At 36.0% G+C, this 21,172-nt stretch overlaps 1 pseudogene; it reads right to left on the bottom strand.

The window, feature by feature from the left end:
- Nucleotides 1-1,928: 1,928 nt before the first annotated feature.
- LOC107502713 lies at nucleotides 1,929-2,883 on the bottom strand (annotated as a pseudogene).
- Nucleotides 2,884-21,172: the final 18,289 nt, after the last annotated feature.

The following is a 21,172-nucleotide window of genomic DNA, read 5'->3' as shown; positions in this document are numbered from 1 at the left end:
CACAAAACTAAATTACATATGAAAGAGAATTTATAGTCCAGGGGCTGAGCAGCTGCAGTCTTTGAGTAGTTTGGAAGTTGGTGAAGGAGGACAAATCCAAGGACAAAAATTATCCCTTCTTTATTTTCTCCTTGAAGCTCTCCGTGATCATAATTGGAATGGCTCTTGATGGGAAAGCCTGGCACAGTGGATAGAGAGACATAATTTATTGGTTCAGGAAATCTCACATGTGACTCAGCTTCTAGAGAGAGTCATCCTCTAGTGAGGAGATATGTGATATGTTTCTTTTTATTATCTTGGCCATCAATATATATAAACTTCTGTCCTAGGTAAATGTACAAGTTTGAGAAAGGCTGGGGCCCATGAAACCTATTTCAATCTGTGCTGGCAATGTTGAGACTTTAGGGAGCTCTTCTGACTGTAGGCTGATTCTAGAGTCATCTTGGGTTAGAGGTGTATGATTCTGGAAAGATAGAGGATGAAATAATCATCCCAGAGACTATTAGTGAAGCTCTCAAGTCCTGATCTCTTTGCTAAAGGTCCTGGTGTTTAGTGACATTTTCTGATACCAAATGTGGGAAGAGGAGCACTAGGATTCTTCGACTGGACAGGTTCTTTGGCCAATGTAAGAGACAGAAATCCCTGAGATTTACTGTGCCTGGACCCAGCAGGGTCCAGTGGAAACTTTGACAGCTTAATTGTGTTCTTACTCAGTCATCCACAACTCACGCACTTTTCTGATAAAGCAGGTGTCTTCCATAAGGAGAACAATGGGTCAGATTGCTATCACTATAGCCTGCCAAAGTCTGATCTAAATTGTCTCTGAACCAGTGATAAACCAAATTGCTACAAATAAACACCAATTTGCAGAAATGTGAGCAGTCCAAGGGATGCTTTTGATTTAAAGATTGAAGGTTAATGTGGGATAAATATCAGATTTTCAAGCAAGAAACTTAAGGTTATCTTGAGGAACAGCAGTAGGGTTCACTCAAAAGATACTGATTTGCTCCATTCTTGAACTACTGAGTTTGTCTTCAGTCTCTTATATTCATAGTTTGTATTTTTGGCAATAACCACCAATAGACTGAACAGGTTTGCAGTCTTGGTGGCCCTGGGATATTTGAGAGACTAAACATTTGAGTTTCTGTGTGAATAAGATTGACACCTAGCAGGTGACAAGAAATTTTGATCTTGTCTTGCATCAGAGATATGCAATGAAGACTGAAACTAAAAGTTCTCGTGGAAAAAATATTGAGGTCAGGCCAGAATGGGTTGGTCTCACTCTGGTTATTTCAATGTTTATTAAGTGCTCAGACCCTGTTCTGGGTTCTAAATACTTAATAATCCTACTCTAGCTGTCCAGATATTGGGAGTTCAGTGAGCCAGATGTGAAAGGACACTACTTTAGAGACAAGAAATCAGCCAACAGTACATACATTCCTTCTTCAGGATAAGTCCCTGGATCAGGACCTTTCAAGGGTTAGGAAGAGGAGAGAAGAGAGAATAAATGTCTTCTGCATTTTCTTCATTTTTTTCTTTTGTTTTCCTTCCTTCCTTCCTTCCTTCCTTCCTTCCTTCCTTCCTTCCTTCCTTCCTTCCTTCCTTCCTTCCTTTCTTTTCTTCTTTCTAATTTATTTATTTTTCTTGCAGCTCAAAAGTTTGTTAGTGAAGGAGACTGGGCTAGTTAATGTTTACATGCCTGTTTCCTGGCTGCAGTGAGGAAGAGAACTGGCTGCTCTGCTGGTCACAGGTGTTGTTATTCCAGGAACTTACTGAGACCTCTCTCCTGGGTCCCTGTTGCCATAGCTGGGATCCAGCATTATCAGATAAACTCCTCTTCTGTTTCTCATGCCTGAGCTGAAAGGATGATATTTTTTAGGATTTCGGCATAGTAGGGGCTAAACACCTGCTAATTGTGATGCATAAGACTAACAAACTTCCAGCACAGTTCTGCCAACTCCCTCTGGATGAAAATAAGGCCTCCAGGGAAGTCTTGCAGAGATTCCTGCATGCCACAAACCAAACAGCATTTGAGAGACAAACAAATCTGCTTATCAATGATGATACAAACACAGTTATCCTTCTTACAGATGTTCTGGAGTTGTCCTATAAAAGATGCTGTGCTTTAGCAGCTCAGAGTACTGAGGTCCATGTCTTTGAGGATTTAGTGGATTTCCTGAGACACTTGTTCTCTCATATTCAGGCCCAGAGTTAAATTCCTTCATCAGGGCCTTGATTATGCATTTTAGTTTATCCACAAATTCAGATTACCCAAATAAAACATTACTAGAGAAATTTCTGGCAATTAGCATGACTGAGGACAGGATGGTTAACTGCAGCAACCGGGACTCCATATCCTGCAGCTATATTCTATCCATCAGCAAAGTCTCAGGGAAGTCTTCATCATCAGGATCCCAGAGAAAGAGGTTCAGGTAACCTTGGTATAGCACCTTTGTGGGACCGGGGAGCTCTGAGTTGTTAGCTTCCCAATTTGGAGATGAACAGGCCATGCTGGAGGAGCTGGGAGACTCAGGAGGACTCGGAGATTATGTAGTGATTTCTGTTGCTGCTTTGGTTAGCTATTGTGTGGTGAGATCAGGCTGTTTGTCAAGGAGTTCCTGGAATTTAGTTCATTCATCCTGGACAAAATGTTCCTGAAGGTAGAGTTGATGGCTCTGAATAGTATAATTTACCATGTCCATTTTCATCAGACCCAGTACATGGAAGATACCCATCAGTAATTGCACAGGATCTCTCATGCTCTCTAGTTTCTGCAGCTGCTTCATCTCAGACACATAGCAGGGTCATCAAATTGAGAATGTAGTTAGAGAGATGAGGGACATCTAGGGCCCCATGCTCTGCTTCCTGCTTTAGTAGATCCATATCCAGAGTTTCTTCAATCTCATTTCTAATATAGTTTTGGCATAGTAATAGCAGGAATAGCAAGATCTCCTTAATTTCTTTTAGATCACGAGCACAAGTGAAGTTAAGGGGAGTACTTGATATCTGCTCTTTCAAATGGTTCCAAAAAGCATTGTGTATTATCTCCAAAAACCTGTCTTCTGAACTGTCGGATGGTAAAACACTTTCTTCCATATAGAAATCTTGGTTTACAATTTTGCGAGTGATGCTAAACTTAGAAACTTTGTTAACTGTCTCTCAGATCTGTGACAGAAAGTACTTCAGGTTGGCTCATAGGAGAGCAGTCATCTAAACAGAAACTCTTGTTTTCCTGGCTCTTCCTTGGTGTTTTAGACTTATGGGCCCCAGTCTCTGCTTTTAGGATCATTTTGAATTACAGCTTCCTTAGCCTTGGGCATCTTAATGTTATCTCTTTCCAGTCTTTGACCTGCTGCCCAGCACCTGCATCTCTTTATTTATTTTTTTTAAACGAAGGCTATTGCTGTGTTTTAAAATGTCTTTATTTTATAAAATTTAGAAAATAAACCAAAAAGGAAGAGAAAAAAATGTTACTTATTGTCTTATTATCCAAAGACAAGCAATAATAACATTCGAGCCAATTTTCTTCCAGTTTTTCACTCTGCCTGGTTGCTTTTTCATAATTATTATTATTTTACCTACATTTTATTTTATATTATGTGTTATTACTAGCTCTTTATAAACAACTTTAATGATCACATAATACTCCAACAGATGGGAAGTATATAAATTACTTAACAATTTCCCTAATGTTGAACATTTAGTTTTTTTCAATATTTATTATTAAAAATAAGTAAGAGTATAAAAAACATATCTGCAAATAAATACTATTTTGTATTTACAAATATTTCTTGAGTATGCAGTGCTAGAAGTGTAATTACTAGGTCAAAGTATATAAGTATACCGAATACTCTTGATGTAACAGAGGTGTGTGTGTGTGTGTGTGTGTGTGTGTGTGTGTGTATGTATGTGCTTGCATGTATGTATGTAAAACAAAAGTGTTTTCTGAATCTATTTTCCTACATTTTGTATACTACATTAAATAACTGCCACTATAACCTCCACAACAAGCTTCACTAATTATATGAAATATGATTTTTATTCTGGTAAGTGAAATATTTTCAAGAGCATTCTGAGGCTAAAATACACCTGAGAACCAAATGTATGTGTGAGTCATCAGTTTGCAGAACTGTTTTGTCTGGCAGAGAATGGTGGTGAAGCAAGATATTTCTCCTTATCTGTCACCTCCAGAGGTACAGCAAGGTCCTTAAGATCAGACAAAGGGTGAAAAGACATTTACATTAATTCTTGGCTTAACATATGATACCAGTTTAAAAAACACAAAAATCACTCCCAGTTCCATACTAAGATAATCACATTGATATAAAGCTTATTGAAAAGAAGCTGAAGTAGCAACTTTGAGGACTTTAATTTTTGGAGCCCTAAGGAGATCCTGCCAAAAAAGGATAAATAAGTAATATTTATATTTATATCTATATTAATTATATGTTAGCAAATATTTAATTGTATTATAACTATAGGTATATATATTTATTATTTTATATATTTTTTCTTATTCTTTTAGACATACTACTTAAGGTTTCTCACTTTTCTACTCAATTGTATTTATCAAAATTGTTGCAAATACTCAGTAGCTGAGAATGCATTAACGAATGTCTAGGAACCTCATCTGAGTTTAACCACCAGCACAACGATAACAACAAGAATAAGGCTAATATTTATTATTTACTATGTAAAAGGTAACATGATCAGTGTTTTTACATACATTCTTCAATTTAATCATCACAGTAATTCAGTGGGATTGGGATTACACCTATTTTATAGATGAAGAGACTGAGAACTGAAGAGGTTAAATGACATGCCCAAGTCCACACAGTGAGTAAATGTGGGTGTCATGGGAGTGAAGGATATTCTCAATGGAGAGTAAGATGGATTAAATTTGTGGTTTTATCCCTGGTTCCTCTTGCGTTGAAAATTAAGGAGCCTTGCAAGATGAGCTTTATTGACTTACTGGGGCCTGATTCCTGAGTGGGGTACTGGGCTTCGTACATACCATGCTAGTTTTTTATTTAACAGATTCAGCAGTGCCCCCTAGGATTTGTGTGGCCCATGGTTGAAGCTCAGAGAAGAAAAGAACTTGTTTTACAATGAACCTAGAAATGCAACATTATCATGGGGTAGGTAGAACAGTGAGACCTCTCCTAAAATTTTTAAAATTACAAGTAATTGTAGATATTTAACATTTTTGCATTTTAAAAGTGAATTCATAGTGGCAAAGTCATAAAGTAAAAATTCTTTTTAGGTGTAGTGCGAGTGGCTCTCAGTGTCTGTCCATGCTTACAGGCAGTGGCAATTTGTGTTCTCTGCAAATACTAACAGATGTACCACAGTGGGCTTAGAGGTCCCTGAGCACCAGTGTGAGGTTCACATTCAGTTGAAGAAAGCTCTAGGAGGAGGTGCTAAGGCTGATGCCATGCCTGATAAGAGTGTCTTTGTTTACTTAGAGGCCTCAGTGCATGTCAGACAGTCTAATAATATAACTTAGGGTAGGGACCTTCAAGCTAGAAAGACCAACAGGGTGATATAGGGTGGGAGTTTGGGTCATGCAGTATCAATCAATCTCTACAAGGACTGGAGACTGAAATCAACCATGTGCACAATCAATCAATCATGTCTGCACAATGGAACCCCAGTAAGAACTCTGAATACTAAGGCTTGGGTATGTTTACCTGGTTTGCAGTACTCTGTGAACGTTCTCACACATAATTACCAGAAGAGTAACAGTGGCCTGGTTCCATGGAGAGAAGACAACTGGAGCTCTGCATTTGTTTCTGCTCCTACGCTGTCCTATGTGCTTCATTCCTTAGCTGATTTTAATCTGTAGCTTTTCATTTAATAAATCATAATTACAATAGCTGTCAGTGAGTTCTCTAAGTCCCTCTAGAAAATTATCAAACGTAAAGGTGGTTTGGGAAGCTCTCAAACTTGTAACTGGTATCAGAAGAGAGGATGATCTTAAGGACTGTTTCCTCAAACTTCACAGTTGTCTAATTTCAAAATGCCAAAAAACAAATCTTCCCAGGTCTCATCTGAGAAGATGTTAGATTGGGAGAACTGTCTAGAATCCCTATATGATTATATATATATATATATATATATATATATATATATATATATATATATCTTACAAATAGGAGTGAACAAAGTGAAACAAGTTTAAAATATTAACAAAGTGCCCCTCTGCATGCTAAAGTTAAAAACTGTTGATCTATAAAGCTCTATCAGTGACCCAAGAAGGTCGTGCCTTTTGAATAGAATTTACAGAGTCACAGAGAGGTTCTACAACTGTCACCCAGAAGGCTTAGGCTCTGCTTCTGGCAAGGGTAAAGGTGCCCTTAAAGTCTAGCTATAAGGACTTCTTCCACAGGCTTAGAACATTTCTTTCCTTACTTATTTAACTGTTTATTTCTGTTCCTTATCATTCTAAAGGGATTTGAAGTAACTTGAACATACACACACACACACACACACACATATTTTCAAAGAATTTAAATATAAAGATATATGTGTGTGTGTATACTCCAATTTCTTCACTTTATTAAAAAAAAGAATTAAGAACTGAAAGTAGAAGGAAGAGGGAGGAGAGAGTGAATAGGCGGAAAGAAAAGAAACTGGGTTACGATTACTATTCAAAGTGCAGGCCATAAAAATTCTCCACATATATTCATTACATAGTTTAAAGCCTCCATGTTTATTTATTTGTTTATTTACTTCCTTTACTTATTTCTGGCCTACTTAATCTGTCTTTGACATTTGGTGACACTAAAAGCCTTCTACTGTAATAGTTTCTGTCAGTTTTCGCCTGCATTCCTAATGGTTTTTGCCCTACACTTTGAAGCTGTATAATTCATTCATTTCCAAAGGTTCATGATTGTTAGAGTCCTCATCATAGGCTATACTTTCTATCTGTATAAAGTAACCTTTTCTCTACTTAATGTATTTTGCCTTGAATTCTACTTTGGTACTGAAATAGCTACTTCTGGGTTATTTTCATTTGTATGCAGCCACTACAACCTTGAATAATCTTTTTTAATTTTTCAGTGTCATTTGGATTTGTTTGTTTATTATAAAAACAGCATATATTTTTATTTTGTATTCAACTCAATCTGACAAATTTTGATTTTGAGAGGAGAGTTTAAAACAGTTTCATTTTTTTTCCAGAGTTGATTTTTGAGGTTTTCTTATACCCATATTAACACATATAAAGTAGAATTCTGGATTTTCTCTACCTACTTCCTCAAGTTTCCATCACTTCCTCCAAATTAATATTCTCCTTATCTTCTTTACCTCCGTAAATTGTATTACCATACACGTAAATTGTTTATTTATGAGTAGAGATGGGTCTGTAATTCCAATAGTCATCTTCTTTGCATGGAAAGGTCAGTTTTCACTTTGGTACAAGTGAGAGACATTTGCATAGGCTGCTACTTTGTTAGGTTTGTGGGAAGAGAACAGGCTGACAGGTAGGAAAAGCCCCTCAACTAACAGAATAGTAAGAGAGTCTTTGCTTGAGAAGTGAACTTTTCTTCCATGTAGCTGTTCTGCTGTTTTTTTCTTTCTTTGTCCCCTTTTCTCAGTGTCTATTGGAAAGCTCTGGAGTTGGATTAACTCTGCCCAACTCCTCTTTCCAAACTCATCACACTCATTTTCGGAGGTAATCCCCTGCACATCAAACACTTTCAGAGAGTACTTCCTTGGTTATGTCCTGAGATTAGAGGCCTCTGCTTCCAGAGTCTTTATTTTTGTTGGGGGAGAGTGGGAGAGAATTCTCTTTCCAGCTATGTAAGATCCAGGTTTTAAATCAATGACTTTGATAGCACCCTGGTCTACCTACCACTGAGTCGGTCCCAGCTAGCTAAATGTCATACATTATCTAGAAAGACATCTAGAGATAATTTTTAGATAACCCTATTTATTACTCCACAGATTATGACTTTTAATTTCTCCAAAATTTTATCAATAACAGGAATATCTTTAAGTTCCTATTCAACCTTGAGAATTGACAAATCTGTGATTTTGTGCAATCTACATATATCATAGGTTATCATACAATTACTGTTGTATTTTAAGAAATTATTTGGAAATAATTTTAGACTTATAGAAAAAGTCAAAGATAATACTGAGGATTCCTATATAACTATGGAAGAAGAATAATGCTTCTCTCCCAATATGTCCATGTCCTAATCCCTTGAACCTGTAAATCTGTTACCTTATATAGAAAAGGAGACTTTGAAGCTGTCACTAATAAAAGATACTGAGATGGGGAGATTATTGTTGAAGTATTCCAGTGGGCCCAATGTAAGTACAAAGGTCCTCATTAGGAAAAAAGGGAGGTTGGAGAGCAAAAGAGAGATTTGAAGATGTTACCCTGCTGGCTTTGAAGATAGAAGTGGGACATGAAACAAGGAATGTGAAAAGTCTCCAGAAGCCGGAAAAGGCAAGTAAATATACTGTGTAATTGGGACAGAGTTTAAGTTTAGGAAGATTAAAAAATTCTGGAAAGGATGGTAGCGATGGTTTCACGACAATGAGAATATACTAATGTCATTGAACTGTACTTCTAAAAATGTTTAAAATGGTAAATTTTATGTTAGGTATATTTGACCACATTTTTAAAAAAAGGGCAAAGAAACAGATCTCCCCTAGAGCTTTCAGAAGGAATGTAGCCCTGTCTAAATCTTGATTTTAGCTCAGACTTCCGGTCTCCCAACTGTCAGATAATCAGTTTATATTGTTTAAGTTTGTGGTAATTTGTTATATCAGCAATAAGCAACTAAAACAATACCCTTCCCTCATATTAAAATTGTACATAAACCACAATTATTAAAACTAAGAAATAAACGCCGATACAACATAGTTAACTTCAAACTTTCTCAGATTTCCCCTAATTCTCACTAATGTTCCTTTTCCGTTCTATAACCAAATCCTGGATACCATATTGCATTTAGTTGTCATTTCTTCTTAGTCTATTCAAATCTGTGACATTTTCTTATTCTTGCTTTTATGACCTTGACACTTTTGAAAAGTATTTGTCAGGTATTGAGAGTAGAACATCCATCAATTTAGGTTTGTCTAATGTTTTCTAATGATGAGTGTGAAGTGTGGATTTGGGGAAGAATGTTACAGAAGTGATATAAACCTCTCATCATATCACATCAGAGAATTTCATGTAATCAGATATTGTTATAGGCAATGTTAACTTTAGTTAACATAGTGTCTATAAGTTTCACCACTGTAAAGTTCTTATTTCCCCCTTTTTTACTCAATTATTTAGAACTGTTGCAATTTTGCTTTACAATCTTCATTAGTGAAGGAATGCCAGATGTACCACTTCCTACTTGTAACAAGTTAAAGAAAATGACTTTAGTTCCATATATCTCTGGCCCTCATCTATAAAACTGCAAGAGTGATAGCTCCTGTGGCTGTCCTGAGGATTAAATGAGATAACACATCTATTTATCTAGCAAATATTTATGAGCATTCATAATTTGGTAAGAATTATGTTAAGTGAAAAGGATATCAGTAGTAGTTATCAGTGATGGACACAAGATATAGACTTTAACCATGGGCAGTTCACAATATGACAGGAAAGATGAATTACTGACCAAGTCACAGTAAAACATTACACATGTTAGAGTCAGAGAAGTACAGGGTGCTGTGAGCATGTATAATGTGAGTATCTATTGTAGACATCAGGAAAGTCACTTAGCACAATGCCTGGTTTATGTAGAAGGTCCTGGGGGATAAATGGATTCTCTGCCCATGCCTGGACCTCTCCTTCCTCTCTCTCTCTCTCTTAAATAAACAGGGTGTTTTTCCTTTTGTCTCTCTAGGAGTTAGTAGAGCCTTTAAGGTGCTAATGTACATGGTGACTTGTTGAGCAGAAGCCCATGTGCGGCTGTTTCCTAAGTGTACATGACAGCGGAATCATTTCTTGCTTAGAGCTTGTCACAAGCCTGGTATTGTACAGAACTGCTTTATGGAAGTGTCATTTTAATACATTGATTTCTTCACCACACATTAATTGCCTGAGATGAAATTCACCTTCAAAAATACCTGAGTTTTCAGCATGTTCAGATTTTCACAAGCATTTCACTGGGGTATTTTGGCCATGTGCACTCCAGATTATTTTACTTCTAAGGAAGAGATTAATCTCTCCAAGGATTGTAAATATGTGTAGATATAGATATAAATATAGACATAGATATATAGATGTAAACATGTAGATATAGCTATACAGAAATATATAGTAGTTGAAATAAGATTTATAAATTTTAAATTAAAAAACAAATTAAATTTAAAAATGAACCACTACATTCATCACCAAGATTCAACAATTATCAAGATTTGACCACATTTGCACTCACTCTCTCTGGTTCTCAAGTTCTCTCTCTCTCTTTCGCTGAAGTATTTTAAAGTATATTCCAGACATGACTTTACTTCACTCCAAGTTTTTTTGGTATATATCTATAAAAAACACAAACCTTTCCTTATATAACAACAAACCATTATCGCACTTGGTAAAAACAATAATGTATTGGCATCACATAATAAGGATGAAAACTTTAGGAAAAAAGGTCCAGCAATCCCTGTTTAGGTACAATGTTGACTTCCAAGTGTGATGTGGGCTGTGTCTTTCTCACCTATTTTCTACACATGGAAAATTGTTTTTCAGGCCTGACAGTGTCTCAGTATTTCCATCCGAGCCTCACAGCTTTGGACCGAAGGAGTCGTTTAGCATCTATGGGCCACTTTGGGGTGGTATATCCTGAGTCCACAAGAAGGTAGAGTTTCCAGAAGGCAAGAGACATTTTTGTAAGTTGAATGAACAGGAGACTTTAAAGAAGTCACAGGGGTTGTTCTTATTTCTACAGAATTCTGTTGTTCTTCAGAGAAAGATAAAAAAAACATAACTGATCTAAACAGGTCAGTATAATTCAGTAATGTCAGATTAAGCTGATCGCATTGAGACTGAGCATGAACCAGTCAATTATATTGCTTTCTAAGACACTGTGTTTGTGTTGTGTGAGGTAACTAAAATGGAAACACAATATTTGGTGAGCTGCTAGCCTCACTTACTTTTTTTGCCTTTGTGCAAACTTGGTAAAACTTGAAATCTACTCCTTTTATCAAAACTTTTGGAACAAATGCAGTGTTTTTGAATTGATTGTCCAGTGGATCTACCTGGTGACAAAATGGAAGAAAGTCGTAGACTGAGCAGGCACCCCGATACATGCAATTTGTCTCTTTACATTTTTCATTTATGGTGCCATAATATTCCATGATTTCACTGAAAGAGGTTAGAAAACCAATTGTTTGGTAGTGACTACTGGATATCTTTGTAGGGAGCTCAGGCAGCCCTCCCTTCACAGAATAGCTGAGGGACTAGGGCATATGTCTCTTTCTCCTCCATGGGTCTGGGTTGTTCAATCTATGGTAGAGCTGTGGAACTCAGACCCATCTTCTATTACATAGCCTCATCCCAAGAGAAACATGTGGCTGGGTTCCTATCTTGAAATTGATGCACTGAGGAAGCCCAGCTCCTCATCTTTCAGTAGGAGGGAAGAATATGACTGAATGTTGCTCAGCTGTGGGATTCTCATCGAAGCAGAATATCATGATCAATCATCCCTTTATTTGACAGCTGAATAAGCCTATTATATAATGCCCAAAGAGCTTTCTGTCTGGGGCAAACAGGAAAATTATGGTTTTCATATGTGTACACTGATAGTTTCTTGTATTATTTACCTTAACAAAGCAACTCAACACAATTAGTGCAAACTACCGAAGAGTCTTGGTTATATTTAGCTAATGGATTCCATTTAAGGAGCAAGTAGCTAATGATCTGAAGCACAGACAGCTATCACAGCAGCTCTAATAAGCTGGAAATCACAGAGAGAATAAGTGTGTCACATTTGCCTGGTGAGGAGTGATTGAACTTTGAAATGCACTGACAGATTCCACTCAGAGTCTTCAACTGGTTTACACAGGGATGCCCTGGATTCAAGAGATGAGACGTGAACTTGGTAAATTTTGCCGTTATTCCTCCCATTTTTTATTGTCAGTTACTAGCTGTGGGCTTCCCAGGGCTCAGGCCAGAAGTGATCAGCAGAGCTCTGACAGAACTCAGAAAAGGATCACAGAAAACAATGGCGAGAAAGAGACTGGCTCAACTATGTCACATGTAGACACGAAGTTTAGAAAACAGAAGAGCAGAACAGAGTCAGCGACAGCAGTTTTGAAGAAGTGGGATCTGAAGAAATCACCTGACACATAGGCTCTGTCAAGCCGCTGGTGAAATGTGGATGAGTGAAGTGGGTACAGTCAAACCACTGAAAGCCATAGAGTTGTCCAGGAGCCCAAGACCAGAAGGCTTTTGGTACAGGAGAAAGAGCAAAGCTCAGGGTCAGGATGACTACAGGTTGATTCAAATTCTAAAGTCTACTCAATTGGGGTAATCCTTGAGTGTTCTCAGCTCAGCTTTTTACCTATAAAAGAGGAAAACGATAATACCCATCTTATATGATTGGTGTGCTAAGTAAAAGTAATAATGGCAAAAAGAAAAAGACACTTCACAATGCTTTGCATGCAAACGTGCTCAGCGTCTAGTGACTACTTTTGGACTTTATCATTTTTGTCTTTATCATTGTTCAGTGGCTTGTCCAGACATAAGCTAACAGTAGGACATCTTCCTCAGTATACTGTGTTCTTGCTCTTTAGAAAGAGAAAGATGTGGCTTCTAACTCCACTCTGGTTGGTTTCTTGGGTCACTGGTTGGATATTTTGACTTTATAGCCAGACTTTTTGTGTATATTCTGGGTAATGTTTTCCCGTACACTGGATTGAAATATGAAATGACAGTTTTGAATTCAGTGTGTTTGTGATAGGAACACACTCAGGAAGAGCCAGTAACAGTTTTACATATACATTTAGGACAGGTGTCTTTTGCGAACTGACACTTATGGAAAGTGATGTGTCAGTCCCCGTGACATATATACTTTTTAAAATTTATTCTTATATCACTTAAAAGAAGTTCTTAGACATTGTCCTTTTCATGGGAGAGGAGACAGAGGTGACTTACTCATAGCCACAGAAATTGATATTGGTTGTTCACAGATGCTCTAAATCTTTTGTGCTCCCTTCAGAGTTTGACAATTACCTACTTTGTAAATCCTGCCTCTCTGACAAAAAAAAAATTAAAACCATCACCACCATCTAACCCCTACATTTCCAAGCCTCCCTTACTGCCAGGGTACAGACATGTGACTTAGGTTCTACCAGTAGATATGAGATATCTTGGGAAACAGACAGGATATTAGGCAGCCACTTTGTGGTGGGAGGGGAGTCAGAGATCACATGGTTGTGGGTTCATGCAGCAGCAACTTTGGAATGAGAACTGTAGTGGTTCTGGGCAATATTTATGACAGCTCAGACTAAGGCCTGTTGCCCTGCTTTTCCGAGGAGTATATGAGTTTTCTAAAATTCCTTTAAAAACTCCCCATGGCCTACAATTCATAGCTTCAATTGAGAATCTGGTTTGGGCCTTAGTCTTTATTTCTCTAAAATTTGTTACAACTGAGAAAAATCATTGTCTGCTGCTCATGTCTCTTCCTGCTGTTCCATTGGCTTTCTTCTGTTCAGACTGTGGTGTGGAGCAGAGGCTGCAGTCTTGCCAGTATCTACTTCCCCAGCCTGGCAACTCTCAAACCTCTGTGCTGAAAAGCCCAGGCAGAGCCATCTCACCAGTTCTTGGTGCCACTTTCTGGGTAGTTAGATTTCTACATTTAACAAAATCCCAAGGAACTTTAGGGTTCCAGAGCTGAGAAGTATAGAAGATTATACCCTATTTTTATCCCCCAACTTGCTTTTTGAGAACACTGAGCCACATTAGCTACCATGACCTCTTTCTAAGAGGTTGGAAGAGGATAGGTGTTTTTCGACTTGCCTGCTCTGATCCCAGCTTCATCATCTGCTTTGGGGCCAACTACAGCTTTGAGCCAATGAGAAACCCTTGCAGGAATTTTCTAAATGAGTCTTTAATTATAAGCTAGTCGACTCCTTCAAGTGCCCGAGCTTTCAAGTGCCATTTGTTGGTGTCTCTTTAATTTGTATTGTGTACCTAGCTTGTTAATAGTGTATTTATGAACTGGAGAAATCTGTTATCTTGTTTCCCCCATAACCTTTCAGTGGTGTATCCATAGAAAATGTCTGCCATGTTGACCTGCCACTCAGAGGAGGACTACCTATAGAACAAAAAGTCAGTGTACAAAATAGAGGAACATAGGCCTTTCTTTGAGTAATTCCTTTAAACTATTTTAATTTATCTATCAATTTTTAGCCTGTTCAGATTTCTACTTATTGTGTCAACTTTTGTATTTTATTATCCTTTCCATTGAGTTTTTTCAATGGCATAATTTTGCAAGTGTGCAGGGTATTTAAAATAATCTCTTGTACATAGTTAGCTACATCTCCATCTTCCTCTTAAATTTTCTTAATTTATGCATTTTCTCTTTGTTGCAATTAGTTCTAGTATGAGTTTGTTTCTTTTAATAGTATTTCCAGTGAACAGGTTTTAAATATATTAATTTTACTATTTTTCTATTGGTTTGTCTACTTTTGTTATGTTATTATTCTGTTTTATTTTTCCTTTTTTTCCTCTGAAGATTTCCAGTGAAACGCTTAACACCATTATTTTGTTTTTATATTGTAACAGAACTATCTATTGCTCTAATATTATAAATGGCAGCTATTTCAGGATACCATAAGTTCTGCTATTTTAAAAATTATTTTAATTATCTTCTAACTTTACAGTTATTATGTTTTGCATTCCTTTCCTGTCTATATTATGCAGTACATCATGAAAGTTAAAAGTTTGGTTTTATTATACAGTTGGCTGGATTAGAAACCCAATTCTTATACTAACGAACATGTGACCTTCAGAGATATGTGGTGATAATACCTTTAAAAGGTTTTGCTTAAACCATTCTATATGTATTCATAGCAAAGTTCCTTTGGGCATACTCTGAATCCTTGGAGTGGTAGATATATTGCCTGTAGGTGCAGGTGCCTCAACAGGGATATTTTAGCTGTAGCTCTCATAGGTGTTATTTGCAAATAGGTGTTATTTGCTCCTGTACTTGCTGCTGCTGACCTGGCTTCTTTCTTTGGGTTTCTTATTTGTTCATATGCTTTCTTCTGTGGAACACACCCTTCCCTTACTTATGCAATTCCTTTTCTTTACGTGGTATAAATTAACTACCTCATAAGGCAGCACTTATCTTCTTACCATTTTTCTTTTTCTTTTTTAATTAAATTATTAGGGCGACATTAGTTAATCAAATTATATAGGTTTTAAGTGTACAGTTCTGTTGTATATCATCTGTATGCATTCACCACTCAAAGTCAAACCTTTTGTCATCATATATTTGACCCCCTTTACCCTTTTCTATCTCCTCCCTAGCCCTCAGTTCCAATATACTGTTGACTGTATCTATGAGTTTTAGTTTGACTAGTTTATTTGTTGCTTTTGGTTTTATATGAACAAAATCATATGATTCTTGACCTTTTTCTAACTTATTTCATTTAGCATGATATTCTCAAGATCTATCCATGTCGTTTCAAATGGTAGTATTTCATTTTTTCTTGTCTGAGTAATAGTAGTCCATTGTATGTATGTACCACATCTTCTTTATCTAATTATCTATTGAAGGACACTTTTTTTTCTCTACACTTTGGCCACCTTGTGTGATGCTGCAATGAACATAGAGGTACATATATATTTACAAATAAATGTTTTCAAATTTCTCAGGTAGATACCCAGAAGAGGGATTGCTGAGTCATATGATAATTCTTAATTTTTGAGGAATCTCCATCCTGTTTTCTGTATTGGCTGCACCAGTTTACATCCTCACCAGAGTGTTTGAGGTTTATTTTTCTCCACAACCTAACACTTATCTAGTTGATAATAGCCATTCTAACAGGTGTGAAGTAGTATCTCATGTTTTGATTTTATTTCCCTAATAGCTAGTAAAGATGAGCATCTTTTCATATATCTATTGGCTATTCGTATGTCTTCTTGGGAGAAGTGTCTATTCAGGACCTCTACCCATTTTTTATTTGAATTTTTTGAGTTGTATAAATTCTTTATATATTTTTAACATTAGCGCCGTATCATAGGTGTTATTTGCAAATATCTTCTCTCATTGAGTTGATCACCTCTTTGTTTTGCTGATGGCTTATTTCGCTATGTAGAAGCTTTTTAATTTGATATTGTACCATTGGTTTATTTTTGCTTTTACTTCCCTTGCCTCTGAGGTCAAATTTATAAAATCCTCTCTAAGACCAAGGCACATGTGTTTAGCATCTATGTTTTCTTCTTTGTATTTTATTGTTTCTGGTCCTATATTTAGTTATATAAGATTTTGAGTTATTTTTTGTGTATGGTGACAAATAATAGTCTAGTTTCATTATTTTCCATGTGGCTTTCCAATTTTCCCATCACTTCTTGAAGAAACTTTCCTTTTTCCATTGTATGTTTTTGCTCCTTTGTCAAAAATTATTTGTCCATATATGTGGATTCATTTCTTTGTGGTCCCTAAATTTTATTCCATTGGTTTGTGTATCTGTTTTTCTGCTAATACCATGCCATTTTGATTATTATTACTTTGTAGCATAATTTGAAGTCAAGGAGTATGATGCCTCCAGCTTTGTTCTTTTTTCTTAGAATTACTTTAGCTATGTGGGGTCTTTTGTAGTTTCATACAAATCTGATGATTTTTTATTTTATTTTTTAAAAAAATGCCATTGAGTTTTTTTAACTTTAAATTTTTTGTATTAGTTTCAGGTTTACAGCACAATGGTTAGACACTGATATCATTTATGAAGAGATTTCCCTGATTACTCTAGCACCCATCTGGCATGAAAAATGCCATTGAGGTTTTGATGGAGATTGATTTAAATCTATATATTGCCTTGGATAATATGGCCATTTTAACTATGTTGATTCTTCTAATCCATGAACAAAAATATCTTTTCATTTCTTTGTATCTTCTTTAATTTCTTTTAATAATGTCTAGTAGTTTTCAGTATATTGGTCCTTCACATCCTTTGTTAAGTTTATTACTAGGTATTTTATTCTTTTTGTTTCAATTGCAAAAGGAATTTTTTTCATTTATTTTTCCAAAATTTCACTGTTAGTATATAGTAATCCAATAAATTTTTGTACATTGGTTTTGTATCCTGCAACTTTACTGTATTTGTATATTGTATCTAATAGTTTGGTGATTCCTTAGGGTTTTATAGAGAGAGAATCATGTCATCTGCAAAAAGTGATGATTTATTTTTTCATTCCCAAATTTGTCATATATGGCCTTTATTATGTTGCAGTACTTTCCTTCTCTACCCATTTTATTGAGTGTTTAAATCAAAACAGAATTTTATTAAGGGATCCAATACCTCATTGACCATTATAGATAATTCACTTGAGCAAAAATCAGTAAAGAAATACTGGCTTTAAATGACACATTAAACCAAATGGACGTAATTGACATTTACAGAACCTTTAATCCCAGAACACTAGAATATACATTCATTTCTAGTGCACATGGAACATTCTCAAGGGTAGAGCATATGTTGGGACACAAAACTAGCCTCAACAAACTGAAGAAGATTGAAATCTTAAATTTACCAAGCATATTCTCCAACCACTATGCTTTGAAATTGGAAATCAACTACAAAAAGAAAGCGAGAGAAACCACATGTTAGTGGAGATTAAACAACTTGCTACTAAATGATTGGGTCAAAGAAGAAATAAAAGGGGAGATCAACAGAGACATAGGGAGAAATAAGAATGACAATATGATGTATCAAAAGTTTTAGGATACAGCAAAAATGGCCACTAGAGGAAAGTTTATATCATTACAAGTCTATCTTAAGAAACAAGAAAAATCCTAAATAAACAATCTAACATTTCCCTTAAAGAACTAGGAAAAGAAGAATGAATGAAGCCCTATAATTAGAATGAAGAAAATAAAATTAGAGCAGAATTAAATGAAATAGAGAACAAAAAGACAATAAAAAATTAATGCAACAAAAACGAATGCAATATTTTCTTTGAAAAGATTAATGAAATTCACAAACCTCTGGCTACTCAATAAGGAAAAGAAATGACACAAATAAAATCAGAAATGAAGGAGAAGTTACAACGAACACCACAGAAATACAAAGAAATGTAGAAGAATAATAAAAAAGACAATCCACTGCCAAATTTAATAACCTAGAAGAAATGGACAAGTTCTTGGAAGGATGTAACCTTCCTGGACTGAATCACGAAGAACTGGAAAATCCAAATTGATCAATCAACAGTAAGGAAATTGAAATGGTCACCAAAAACCTCTCAGAAAGTAAAAGTCCAGGGCCAGAGGACTTTACTAGTGAATTCTACCAAACAATCAAGGAAGATTTAATATCTATATTTCTCAAACTCTTCCAAAATAATGAAGAGCAGTAATTCTTAACTCATTTTACGAGGCCAACATTACCCTGATACCAAAACCTGGCAAGAATAACATGAAAAAAGAAAACTACAGATCATTGTCTCTGATGGATAAAAATGTAAAAATCTTAAACAAAATACTAGCAAATATAACGATACATTAAAAAGTTAATACATCATAATCAGGTGGAGTTCATTCTAAGGGCTCAAGTATGGTTCGACATATGCAAATTCATGTTTTCCTTTTTTCTATTCTTTTTGTTGTGTGAGTCATGTTTTCTTTGTTCTTAGTAAAGATTGGAAAATAAATATTCTTGTTTATAACAATTAAAGTGATTATTTGAAGACAAAAATGAGTATTCATATACAATAAGCCAGGTGTAGTGAAATACAGTCATTTAAAACTCTTTATGGAATATGGGAAGTTTTCCTTTTTAACTTATTTCTATAACTCCTCCTTTCTTATTCTTTATTAATTTAGCATAGGATGTAATCATCAACTTTTTATTGATGATTTTGATTAAAAACTAGTATAGAATATTTACTAATGTTTATTAGCAAAAACTCTTGCTCTCTGTTTATGATCATTTTGATTTTGTTCTCTGTTGGATAGTTTCTTTACTTGCTTATCAAAATAGTCTCAGAAGCAGTAGTGCTTTAATTCAGCCCTTAGTATTCTAGATAATGCCTTTTTCTTTTAATCAGATAGGTAATTGGTTGACATAGTCCTGAAGTTTAATGTAAAAGCTTATCTCTCTCCAAGATTTACTTGTAAATGATAACTTGACTGAGGGAGTATGGACATTGGGTCACATCCTCTCCCTTCACGTTTTTGAAAATAAAATTATATCTGTCATAAATTTTTTGTGTCTCTCCCATCTTTTGTTGATTAAAAGAAGGTTGCATTCCTATTACTGAAAAGTGGAAATTCCTCAGGAAAATCCATTTATACAGCATGATACCTGTGACATCACAAGGTAAGTGTGTTACTTTTCACTGGAATAGAAAGAATAGATGGGCTGTCACTGTTGTTTCTTGTCAGATTCTCTAAAGTCTGTTTCTATAATTGTAACACTAGAGGAGAGCCTGTAGAGCCTGCTCTAAGCTCCCCTGCTTAGAAATTATGATTTCCTGGTTTTGTTTTTCTGTCAAAATATAAGGATAAACTTTCACTTCATGTCACAATGATAGTTTCATTACTGAAGGACATCCGTGGCTCATTTTAATTTTTTTTTTCTTCAGGAAGATGTTTAAAAATGTTTGGTACATATTCTGCTGAATTCCTTTCTCTGAGTAGAATCCCCCCGAGTCTCTGGGTTGTACCAACAGAGACTAAGCTGCAAAATGTCAGTAAGTCTGCTCTCACCTTCTCCTATCACCAAGAAGGTTCACCAGTTGGGAGGTACAGAGTCTTTCAAATAAGTAAGGAATCTGCCTTCTTGCAGAAGACAAAAATATTACATGTAATATCTGGTCACTATTGGACACCGATTTTGAATGGGAACCAAAGGAGAATGATGTCTTTTGATGCCGCCCCCCAACCCCCCAGGATGGGGAGACCATCGAAATACTTGCACACTGTAAAGTAGTGACCCACATCAATGGGTCTCTAGCTTTTGTAAGTATCAACATCACCTAGGGAACCTAGGAGCCATACAAAGACCCAGGACCTAGCCTACATTAATGCACCCAGGCTACTATAGCTCTCTAGATAGTTGTGATACACCCCAACTCTGAGAACCACTGTCCTCAGTTAGAAGGATGCCCCTTTCATTTTTAAATAGCTCTCTAATGAATTTTACCTTTCTTGAATACCACCATGACCTATCTTCAAGCTTTCCTGAGAACCCTCAAAGAGACTCTAATCCTCTTTATTTTCTTGCCCCAACCATACTACGGAGTTTGTTTGAACCTCTTGATTCATCTACATGAAAGAATTCCAGTGTTTTTCCAGATGTGAATGGCCAAGCCTTGTTCTTCTGTCCTCTGTCTAAATCTGCTCTGCTTCACTTTCCATATTCTTTTGCTGCTGGCAGGGGCTTACAAACACCTGGTGATTTTTGGTAACTTTGCTGTCTTTATTGAAAACTTGTTTTCTTTCTCTTTTGGAGTTTTTGTTTCCTTTAAGCTCTGTAAAACGATGTCATTACTCTTAACATTCCACCTGTGTCCCCCATTCCTAAAGTCTATTGTCATATCAACATCTAGAAAGATCCTTTATGTGGTGAACGTACAATATAATATGCAGATGATGTATTATATAATGGTATACTTGAAACCTACATGATTTTATTAACCAATGTAATCCCAATAAATTTAATAAAATTTATTTAAAACATATGTTTCCTCAAATCCTCCAAAGACTACTCATGATAAGCCCAAATCCTATCCATGGCTTTGTAATAATCTGGTTCCTGTTGTATTTCTGTCCTTCTTTCTCAACATCTGTGTAATGGATGCTCTGATGTGTCACCTCTTCAGGACTAAAATAATTGTTTTCTGCAGCCTCCAGTCCACTACGGAAATTCCCCTCTGATGGAGAAAGCTGTTTCTACCAATGTCATGACCCTTCTTGAGACAGTCTGCAGACGACTGGTGGATAAATGGCGTAGAGTGTGGCAACTCTGAAAGGTCATTCCAGCTTGAGAACTCCCTGAG

This window comes from Rousettus aegyptiacus, unplaced genomic scaffold (assembly GCF_014176215.1).
Source record: "Rousettus aegyptiacus isolate mRouAeg1 unplaced genomic scaffold, mRouAeg1.p scaffold_m13_p_6, whole genome shotgun sequence".
NCBI classification, from domain to species: domain Eukaryota; kingdom Metazoa; phylum Chordata; class Mammalia; order Chiroptera; family Pteropodidae; genus Rousettus; species Rousettus aegyptiacus.
The sequence above is the reverse complement of the archived record's forward strand: the minus strand, read 5'-3'. Positions and strand labels throughout refer to the sequence as shown.